This window comes from Adiantum capillus-veneris, chromosome 4 (assembly GCF_014529385.1).
Source record: "Adiantum capillus-veneris isolate H3 chromosome 4, ASM1452938v2, whole genome shotgun sequence".
Taxonomy (NCBI): domain Eukaryota; kingdom Viridiplantae; phylum Streptophyta; class Polypodiopsida; order Polypodiales; family Pteridaceae; genus Adiantum; species Adiantum capillus-veneris.
In genome coordinates, this window is record NC_140934.1 from 102,951,821 (window position 1) to 102,962,529 (window position 10,709).

At 37.5% G+C, this 10,709-nt stretch overlaps 1 protein-coding gene across 3 annotated transcripts in view; it reads left to right on the forward strand.

The window, feature by feature from the left end:
• The window catches only part of LOC147459717 (uncharacterized), an 83,380-nt gene extending 81,732 nt beyond the window's left edge, over positions 1–1,648 (forward strand). For 2 of the 3 annotated variants that reach the window (XM_086510934.1, XM_086510931.1), the window contains exon 3: positions 639–732. The gene's annotated coding sequence lies outside the window, so the exon portion shown is untranslated. Of the gene's footprint in view, positions 1–638; positions 733–1,516 lie in introns of those variants that run through there. The other variant, XM_086510932.1, reaches the window with a different exon arrangement.
• The last annotated feature ends 9,061 nt before the right edge of the window (positions 1,649–10,709 follow it).

Below are 10,709 nucleotides of genomic sequence, written 5' to 3' on the forward strand. Positions count from 1 at the left end.
ATCCTGATGTGCAGGAGGGAGATAGTGTTCTTTGATTGCTTGCTTCATTTCTTCCAAGATGGACTACTGGTGGGATAATCTCTACAATGCTGCTTCCCATTTTTTAATTTTCAAGCATAAGGCCTACTCTCACTTGGGTGGTGACGTTATTAAATTGAGTTTGATTTTTTTTTTTGTTGCACTGTCTGGTTTTATATGGTATACCTTGGTTTTGTAGGAAAACTTTTTACCTATGGAATTATTGGTTGGGATTGTTTGGCTTGGGGTTTATTGGCCACAAGAAGTAGACCAACCCATTCAATTTTTTTCATTTTCTTTGCCTTTCTTAGACAACGCCGTTGTACCAAGCTTTGTAACTAAAACAATTTTTGAAAGACTTTTGCTCAATATGATTTGAGTTGGGAAAAAAACCATGTTGCCTGAGTTGGTAAGTGAAGATTGGGTGGTTAGACCCTTGCCGTTGGAAAGATTAAACTAAGTGAATAAGTATCTTTGATACTCCTAGCCCCAAAGCCGCCTATCACAAATTTTTGATTGTTGGTTTTTGTGCACTATGTGTGTCATTTCTTGCTATGAGTGGTTGTTGTTTCATTGAATACTGGGATGCATTGCTAACGTAATGATGTTTCCACTTGTAGGATACTGTACTGCTCACTAGGTTTTTGATCATAAAAGAGTTGCTTATGACTTTTTAAAGGCTGGTCGGGTATATGACGGTTGTTGCAATCTCTATTTTTTAGGGATTTATGGCATGGCTGTGCTTGATACCCGAACCTAAACTAAAGGCATGTATGGTTCTTCTTAAAGCTGTATTTAATGATGAAGTATAGACTACTACGGTCTGCTTGATGGTTTTTTTGAAACCATGTACACTTGGTTAAAACTAGATGTGATGTTTAATTTGCTACATCAAGAAAGAGCAGGACAACCTTGCAAAGGGTTTTATAGTGTTATAAGGCTGAGACATAAGTACAAGAAAAAAATTGCGGTTAAAAAAAGGGGATATTAGGAAACTTGGATTGGAAGGGGTGATGGCCTTCCGATCACATATATATATTAATATCTATTTAAGGTCTATTAAAAAATTGGGTTGTATAAAAACATTATGTATAACTACTGCCATAATTCAAAAGCATAATACATGTGGTTGTTTTTGCATTGAATACCGGGATGTGTTCCTAACATAATGATGTTTTTGCCTGTAGGATACTGTATCGATCACTATGTTTTTGATCATAAAATAGTTGCTTATGACTTTTTTAGACCGATGTGTATACGCCTGTTGTTGCAATCTCTAAATTCTAGTGATTTATGGCTATATAAAAATGTTACATATAATTACTGCCATAATTCAAAAGGATAATACACACCTTGTACCTTACAAAAACACTTTGAAAATTTGTTTTAAGTTAGAAAAGTTGTAAGTTGGACATGGATAACAACTGATATAGTCCGTTGACACATGTAAAACGCATTCAAGGCTAACATGCTTGTTGTCTTGTTTGGATGGATGCAGGTGAGGACTCTAACCTTTCTTGGAATTTTTTTGGCTTAAAGAAAATGTCTTCCCTTGACATACCATGCTCTTGTCATCTCATGAAACATACACTGTACTTCTATATTGGAATGAGACCTCATTCTTATAGCAATGTAAAAAAATAGTTCTAAGACTGAGTTATTTTTGTACTAATCATTTTCACTTGTCTAAAGTCAGTTGTCCTTTGAATTGAAATGTTCATTTATGTTGTATTATAAAAGTTAAACAACTACACACACACACACACACACACACACACACACACACACACACACACACACACACACACACACACACACACACACACACACACACACACACACACACACACACACACACACACACACATGTCACTAGCATATGTAGCTTAATAATGGCATACAACCCCCAATACTAAGTATGACTTGACTCAATCCAATAAAGATCAATCTATACATCTCCTAGTGGACCAAACCCCTTCTTGCACTAAACATGCTTAAATAATGCTATTTGTTTAAAAAATACTTTCTCCCCCTAATTGTTTTGGGTACCCTTAGGTGCTACCCCTCTCATATCCCTTTAAAAAAGGCCTCGATGGGATCTTATGACTTTGTATTCCTTGACGAGGTCTGAAGTGAATGCTTACCTCAAGTTTACACCTTGTATATTCCTCAATTAAGTGCTCTCAAATCTACGGCTATGATATCACTATGGTTTTGGGTTATTCGTATGTTTAGTAGGACCTCGCACTAACCACAGACCCCAAGAAGAGAACTATCCTGAGATGTAGGGACTTTACCATGTTACTTGGGCTAATCAAAGCCTTGGAAACTTACCTTATATCAACTAGTAATTTGGGGTGGGTCTCTTAGAGTGGGAACCTGTAATACCACCAACTACTTTAAATAGGATGTACTAAAGGTAATTATCTTCTTTACTCCCTTTTGAGCTGCATTGGGGCTGATCGATCTGTGTTTCTCTATCACTCTCCCTCTGCACATATCAACCTAGAATGACTTTTCCACCTAAAATTGTCACGGTAGTTCGATTTACCACCTAAAATTGTCACGGTAGTTTGATTTTCTCATCTATGCATATGCTAATTCAATACTCACAATTCTTATCACCCCTCTTGTTTCCTACCCACTCTCTCTTTGCTCCCATGTACCAACATTGGGTTGTGCCTGAGTGATGCATACTCTCTCTCTCTCTCTCTCTCTCTAGATCTATCCCAACTTGCAACTCAACCAATACACTTGGATCTCTTGTTGGATTATGTGGTCACCTAAAGGATCCTCTTGCTGGCAAGGACTAGTGCCATGCTGGTCTTGATGCTGTTGAGATGCTCTCCACTAGACAAAGGTCTACCTATATAAAGAAAGGTGAGGGTTCTAGCCCTCACTTAGCCTTGATATGTGTCGTGTATGCATGGGAAAGTTAGTTGAAGGTAAATTTTTTATTGCACTAGTTTTGCACAACTATTGTTGGGTGATGTGATATCCCCTCCTAAATTTTGGAGATGGTTGAACAAAATAATGCATCTCAGGTCAGTTCCAATTTTTTGTTTGTAAAAGATACATGCAAACTAACAAAGCAAGGAGCCACTGCTATTGTGGACAAAGTAGACAATGAAATGTTACTGTTGAAGTGCTGCATGGATCAGACAAAATTTGGATTGGGCTTTTGTAAAGAATTCCCTTTGGATCTAGTGAAAATAGCACGGATCTTCCTTGACATAGACATTTTGGGCATATCCTACAAACAACGTGTTCCCTCAGATTGCATTTTGGCAGGATGCTGATGTAGGGTGGTGCTACCAGATGCCTAACACTGTAGGTGATGCGTAGGTGGTAAGATGAGTGCCCAATGACATATGATTTTTTAATATTTTATTTATTTATTACTATTATTTTAAACCATTGAGCATGATGAAGGTAGTAGGGAGAAACTTTACACATATCCCATTTTTGGTTTCTCTTGTGTTGCATTATTTCCAATTGATTAATAATAGGATATTATCTTTCAACTATGCGGGTTTTGGTTCTTGCCAATGTTGAGATATTGATACTTTATGAGTAGGAGAAAAATACCATTCTAATGATTATAAATTTATAAAAAAAGGGGTTTTCTAAACTCTCCCGATTCTCGTTCATTAGTTAGCTATGGTAAAACCAAGTTTATTCAAAATATTTGGTGACTGGGACTGATTGAGAAATATGTGCTCCTTCCCTACGACCATTTATGTAATTTCAATTTTCTACAAGGTTGTCGATGTATGGAGCCAATTTCTATAAATTTTTGAGTTAATAGCTATATTTTTTTGGTTCAAATTAGTGGAAAATTCTATTTGTTAACATTCTAAGACATTAATTTCTAGCATAGCTTAGTATTTGGTATAAATATGATGGCATCACATTGGCATGGCCTAAACTATGGATGTAGGTATGTTGTGATACTTTGACCATTGGTTATTCAAAACACCACCTCTATGTTAATTGGTTTTGGTTTTTGCTATTATTTTTTATTTGATAGGCCTCACATATAGGCGGTTAGGAAACACTACCTTGATATGGATTTGGTTGAGAAAATTGTTGCTTTGCAATTTGGGGCTGAACTACCCTAATTGTTTTTAAATGACTTTAGAAAATCATTTTGATTTATTGTGCCAAATGATATGGGTTATTTGCTACAGGGTTCAGCCTGATGATTCAAATTGAGCATGATAATAAAATATTATGGTGATTTTATCAATCAACCCTTGTTGTTTACTACAAGGTTTCATAATAGAATATTATGGGATTTTCTCTATCATCTCTTGATGATTTACTGTAGGGTTTAGGTTGTCTCACTCTTATAAAGTTTCTCCTAATATTATATAAGGAGCCTAGCTGATAAGGTCAGTTAGTGTAAAAACATTGGATGTTATTAATCATTCTCATAAATAGGCATAGTGGATATTGTTTACTTGGGTATTATTTGCTGTTATACAAGCTAGATATATGGTACCTTGAGGTGCTACCCCTCTCATATCGCTTGAAAAAATGCCTTGATGGGATCTTATGACTCTCTATGCCTTGATGAGGTCTCAATTGAATGCTTACCTTGAGTTTATACCTTGTATATTCCTCAATTGAGTGCTCTCAAATCCAAAGCTATGATATCACTATGGTTTTGGCTTATTCATATGTTTAGTAGGACCTCACACTGACCACAGACCCCTGATGACAAACTAACAAGGGATGTGGGGACTTTACATGTTACTTGTTTTAATCAAAGTTGTGGGAGCTTACCTTATATTGACTAGTAATTCAGGGTGGGGCTCTTGGAGTGGGAACCTTTAATTATGCCACCAACTACTTTAAATATGGTGTACTAAAGATGATTATCTTCTTTACTCCCTTCTGAGTTGCATCGGGGCCGACCTATCTATGTTTCTACATCTCTCTCCCTCTGCACATATCGAGTTAGACTGACTTTACCACCTAAAACTATCATGGCATGTGAGTTTTCTCACCTATCCGATACTCACAATGCTTATCACACCTCTTGTGTCCTTCCCGCTCTCTCTTTGCTCCCATGCACCAACATTGGGTCATACCTGAGTGACGCATATTGTATCTCTCTCTCTCTCTAGATATACCCCAGCCTGCAACTCGACTGATATACTTGGATTCTCTTGCTTGATTTTGTGTTGACCCAGAGGATCCTCCTGCTGAAAAGGACTAGTGTCATGCTATTCTCACTGCTGTTAAGATGCTCTCTACTAGACAAAAATCTCACTATTTAAACAAAGGTGAGGGTTCTTGCCCTCACTTAGCCTTGATATGTGTTGTGTATGTCTGATAAAGTTAGTTGAGGATAAATTTTTTACCGCATTGGTTCTGCACAACTACTATTGGTTGATGTGGTATCCCCTTAAGGATCAAATTTTGGAGATGGTTGAACAAAATAATGCATCTTAGTTCAGTTCTGAATTTTTGTTTGTAAAAGATACATGAAAATTGCTGCTTCATTTTTATTTTTGGTTTCTCTTGTGTTGCGTTATTGCCGATTTGTTAATAAACCCTTAAACTATGTGGTTTTTGGTTCTTTCCAATGTTGAGCTATTGATACTTTGTGAGTAGGAGAGAAATAGCACTATGATGATTACAAATCTATTAAAAAAGGGGGTTTTCGAATCTCTATTGCCTCTCATTTTCATTAGTTAGCTGTGGTAGACCATGTTTTTTTTCAAAATCTTTGGTGACCAGGACTGACTGAGCAATATGTCCTCCTTCCCCATGACCATTTATGTAGTTTCAATTTTCTATATTGCTCATAGACTCACTTTTCCATTTGACAAGGTTGCCGATATATGGAGCTGATTTCTATAAATTTTTGAGTTATTAGCTGTTTTTATTGGGTTCAAACTAGTGAAACATTCTATTTGCTAACATTGTATGGCAATAATCTTTGGCATAGCTTAGTATTTGGTATAAATATGATGGTATCACATTGGCAAGGCCTAAACTATGGTTGTAGATATGATGTGATATTGTGACCATTGGTTATTCAAAACACTACCTCTATGTTGACTGGGTTTGGTTTTTGCTATTATTTTTTATATGATAGGCCTCACATATAGGCACTTAGGAAACACTACCTTGATATGGATTTGGTTGAGAAAACTCTTGCTTCGATTTTGGGGCTGAATTGACTCTAATGGTCTTTGAATGACTTTAGCAAATCATTTTTATTTACTGTGCCAAATGACATGGTATCTTGGGTTATTTGATGCAAGGTTCAGCTTGATGATTTTAACTGAGCATGCATTATGGTGATTTTATTAATCAACCCTTGTTGTTTACTAGAGTTTCATAATAAAATATTATGGAATTTCATCTATCATCTATTGATGATTTATTGTAGGCATTAGGTTGTCTCGCTCTTATAAAATTTCTCCTGATATTGGATAAGGAGCATGGATGATGAGGTCATTTAGTGTTAGGACATTGGATTTTACTGATCATTCTCATAAATAGGCATAATGGATATTGTTTACTTGGGTATTATTTACTGCTATACAAGCTAGATATATGGTTGAGCTTCAATAAAAGGCTTTCATTGCTGGATGCAACCTTTTTGGACTCTTAAATATCACTAGGTGTGGGGGACTTTTTGGCTATACCTAGATAGAACTCACCAATCCTAACATGAAATGGTTGACTGAATTGTGTACTAATGTAGAACTGAAGCTCATTATAGACTTATGAATTGATACAATGTATTATTGTAAGTGTTTTGGCAAGAAGGCTTCTTGGAAATGTTGCCTTATGGCTGTTAGCATACAATTTTACTGTCTCTTTGGTTCCTTGTAGCTTAAATGTTGTTGGCCATCTAGGTGATGTTGAGCTTGAAATGCTTAGCTGATATGGTGCTATTAAGCTTTCTATGGTAGATTTAATTTGGGTTTTCTTGGATCATCTACTCCCTTAGGATCCCAGTGGAGTTGTGATACCTGGCTATTGACAAAAAACCTTTTCACATATTTGTGTATACTATAATGATGGCTTATTCACAAAAACCACTATAAACTGTACATATTTTGGCAAGAAGGCTTATTGGAAATTATACATATTGGATGTTAGCATATGGTTTTGATCACTCTAATGTGTTAATTATACCTTGGATATAGGTTTTTCCTGGCATAAATTGTTGCCTAAACTAATGAGTAGTGGTTGGCATACCTTTCGGTGGACATTGAGAGTGGACCTCACTAATGGGTGGATATTAGCTAGTTGAGGATCTTTCTTATGACATGTGTAATATCTTAGATTTATTTGTTACAAAAACTACTTTAGATTGTAAGTGGTTTAGCAAAAAGGATGCTTCAAAAAAATGCCACTTGCTGGCTTAAAATACATGGCTGATTTGGGGCTGCTAGGCTTTTCTACTTGGTTATGTTTTGATGTTAGATATGTTAAATTGTTCACTCTATCCCTTTAAGGTTATAAAGGGGGAGTTTCATCTCAAACCTAGCTTACCAACAACGCATACTTTGTTGATTATTGGTTCATAACTTGCCTAATGCATGGTTGATAATACCTTCTATTACCTAGCTTGTACTGATGATATTGACTAGGAATGATTTAACATTTGTACTAAACTATATGTATTTAAACCACTTGGTTGTATTGCATTGATAGTGAGTAAACCATTTTTTGACTAAGAATTGATTAAACCATAGATTTTTTGGCTAAGAAGTGATTAAACCATTTTGGGTGGAAGCACGTTAACGTGTCATGCTTTTTGTGCTAGTTAGCTCATTTTGTAAGCATAAGGAGAGTGATCTCCTTCAAGTGTGTAGGCCTCCATCATGAATTGTAAAAAATACTTTTAAACAAATTGGACCGAAGTTTAAATGTGCTTGAAAATTTATGCTGAGATGCTACTTCAAAGTAGTGGTGGAGTCATGATGCATGGAGGGAAGCTAGGCATAGAGGCCACATGCAAGAGAGAGGGCGGGGGGGGGGGAGGCAATTGCAAGCTCCAAGCCATCCCTCAGTCGTAGATCACCACGCTGCCCAAGTGGAGAATATCTGGGCATAGCAGCTAGCCACATCCTACAAGGAATCTCTTGACACTCCACGAAGAAGGAAGTCGAGGACAAAATCTTCTAATACTTGTCCTCCGACCCGAAAAAGGGTGAAGCTGTCTAAATCCTAAGGATCCCCAATGCCAAAGAACATGCATGCAGGGAAGGGGAAGAACGACTTAGGTACTCTCTCTCTCTCTCTCTCTCACTCTACCAATGAATCACACCGACTACATCTCACATTACACCAGACCTATGTGTGTGTGTGTGTGTGTGTGTGTGTGTGTGTGTGTCAATTGAGTAGTTATGGTTCAATATTGTGCACAAATTACTCAAGAGTTCTTTTCTAGTGGGGTTGCTTAAAGAAACTTTGTAAGGTGTTGATTGTTTCTCTATGTTTGGCTATCTCTTGTATGCATGAAAGGCCCCAACCAACATGGATACCAACTCTGTATTTGCAAAGGGGTTTGTAAAAGAATTCAGTCAGACGGCAATTGCAAGTGGTTCAGCCATGCACTCAAATTGGGTTGAGTTTGTTGTCCAACATTTGCAAAACCTTTGAGAAAAAGGATACTATGAGTCCCATGTCAAAAAGTGGAGGATGTGTAATTCCTATTTTTCATGTAAAACACCAAGGAGGGGTCTGCAGAAATGAAGAAGGACTACTCGAGCTGAGTAGCCATGAATATCGCAAAGCTACCAAGGCGACACCCCTCTCTCAGCATAGCACCATTAGGAAGAGGATGGGGTGTAGGAGGGCCTCTTCATTTGCTATAAGCTTATGGAGGTGATTAACATTTTGACGAATAGGTGTATGCTATGTGTGCAAGAATAGTGGGTGTGTAAGAGATGTATAAGAGTGGTCAAAGGATGCACTTTTCCCCCCAAAAAGGAGGTGGACAATTTTATTATTTTTGGCCTTCCATAACTCCCACATTTGATCTCCAATTTGAGTGGAGATCATAGATCTGCAATCTATGCATCAAGCTCTTTCCATAGATATGCTACATGATATGATTTTACTCGCTAGATTTTGAATTTCATTTTGGGGGGAAATTTTGAATTCAAATAAACTAGCCGTTTTGCCTGTCCATGACTTTTGTGCTTGCATCGTATGTTTGGAATATGTGCACAACTATCCTATGTACTTATCATGATTCTCTTTTATTTGGTTTGTAGATTAATGTAGAGGTGCAAGGAGCAAAAGTGCACACATATGCAATTGTAGCTACTCATGTACACAAGCAAGATTCTATAAGGCTCCTTCTTCCCCATTGCACCTTGTAAATTAGTTATGGACACTTTTATGAAAAGGATAGGAGGGGTATGTGATGGGACAACAATCAACCAGTGTACTGGCTCTGTGGTCTGCCACTAGAAGTATAGGAAATCACTGCAACAGTCAAGCTACCTTGTGCACCTAGCTATCTTCTTCTCTATTTTGTAGATGCATGCTCCATGGGGACAAAATGTACAGCTTCCTCCTGCCAATAGAGGATACCAATAGAATGGTGTTGCAAGCTCATAGGGAAAGGACATCTTTTATGAAAAGGATAGGAGGTGTATGTGATGGGATAACAATCAACTAGTGTACTGGCTATGGTCTACCACTAGAAGTATAGGAAATCACTACAACAATCAAGCTGCCTTGTGTGCATAGCTATCTTCTTATCTGCTTTGCTGATGCATGCTCCATGGGGACAAAATGTAGAGCTTCCTCCTGCCAACAGAGGATACCAATAGAATGGTGTTGCAAGCTCACAGGGCAAGGACATTCAAACACACCAGCTTTTGGTAAGATAATCATAAATGGTAGCATGCTAATCAATAAACTAGCATAACAAGAAAATATTGGTATTGTGTATGCTAGTTAACAAAAACAATTAAACTACTTAGCATACATGGTACTTTGTATGCTAGTTAGCATACCCAGTTATGTTAGTCAACTGGCATGCTTCTGTGTATGCTAGTCAACATACATCCTAATTATGCTATGTATGCTAGTTAACAGAGTCTATATGCTGGCTAGCAAAGTCGATATTCTAGTTAGTATAGGGGTATGGTGGCTAGTATACTGTGTTTAGCTAGCATACCCACTTATGCTATTTAGCTTACCTACTTATGCTAGTTAGCATAAATGCTATTGTGTATGTAGTTAGCATACATGCTAGTTCTGCTATGTATGCTAGCTAGCATATTGGCTATGGTGGCCAGCATGCCCAATTATGCTAGTTAGCATACAAGGTACTCTATATGCTAGCTAGCACACCCAATTATGCTAGCTAGCATAGATGCTACTATGTATGCTAGTCAACATATTTTGTATGCCAGTTAGCATACACAATTATTCTTGTTAGCATCTATTCTATTGTGTATTCTGCTCTACATACATAGAAATCAGCATGCATGCTTATTATGATATGTATGCTAGTCAACATAGCATATATGCTAGTAAGCTGTGCACTCCTTGCCGCAATGTCGAAGCAAGGGACTTGCCGATACACCGTGTGCGAGCCACAAATGGCTCCAAGCACACAACAAGACTAATCTAGCAAGCTCAAGAGAGAAAAGGGTGTGTCACTCACCGCTCTACGCTCGCCTTCGTGGTGGATTCCTCAC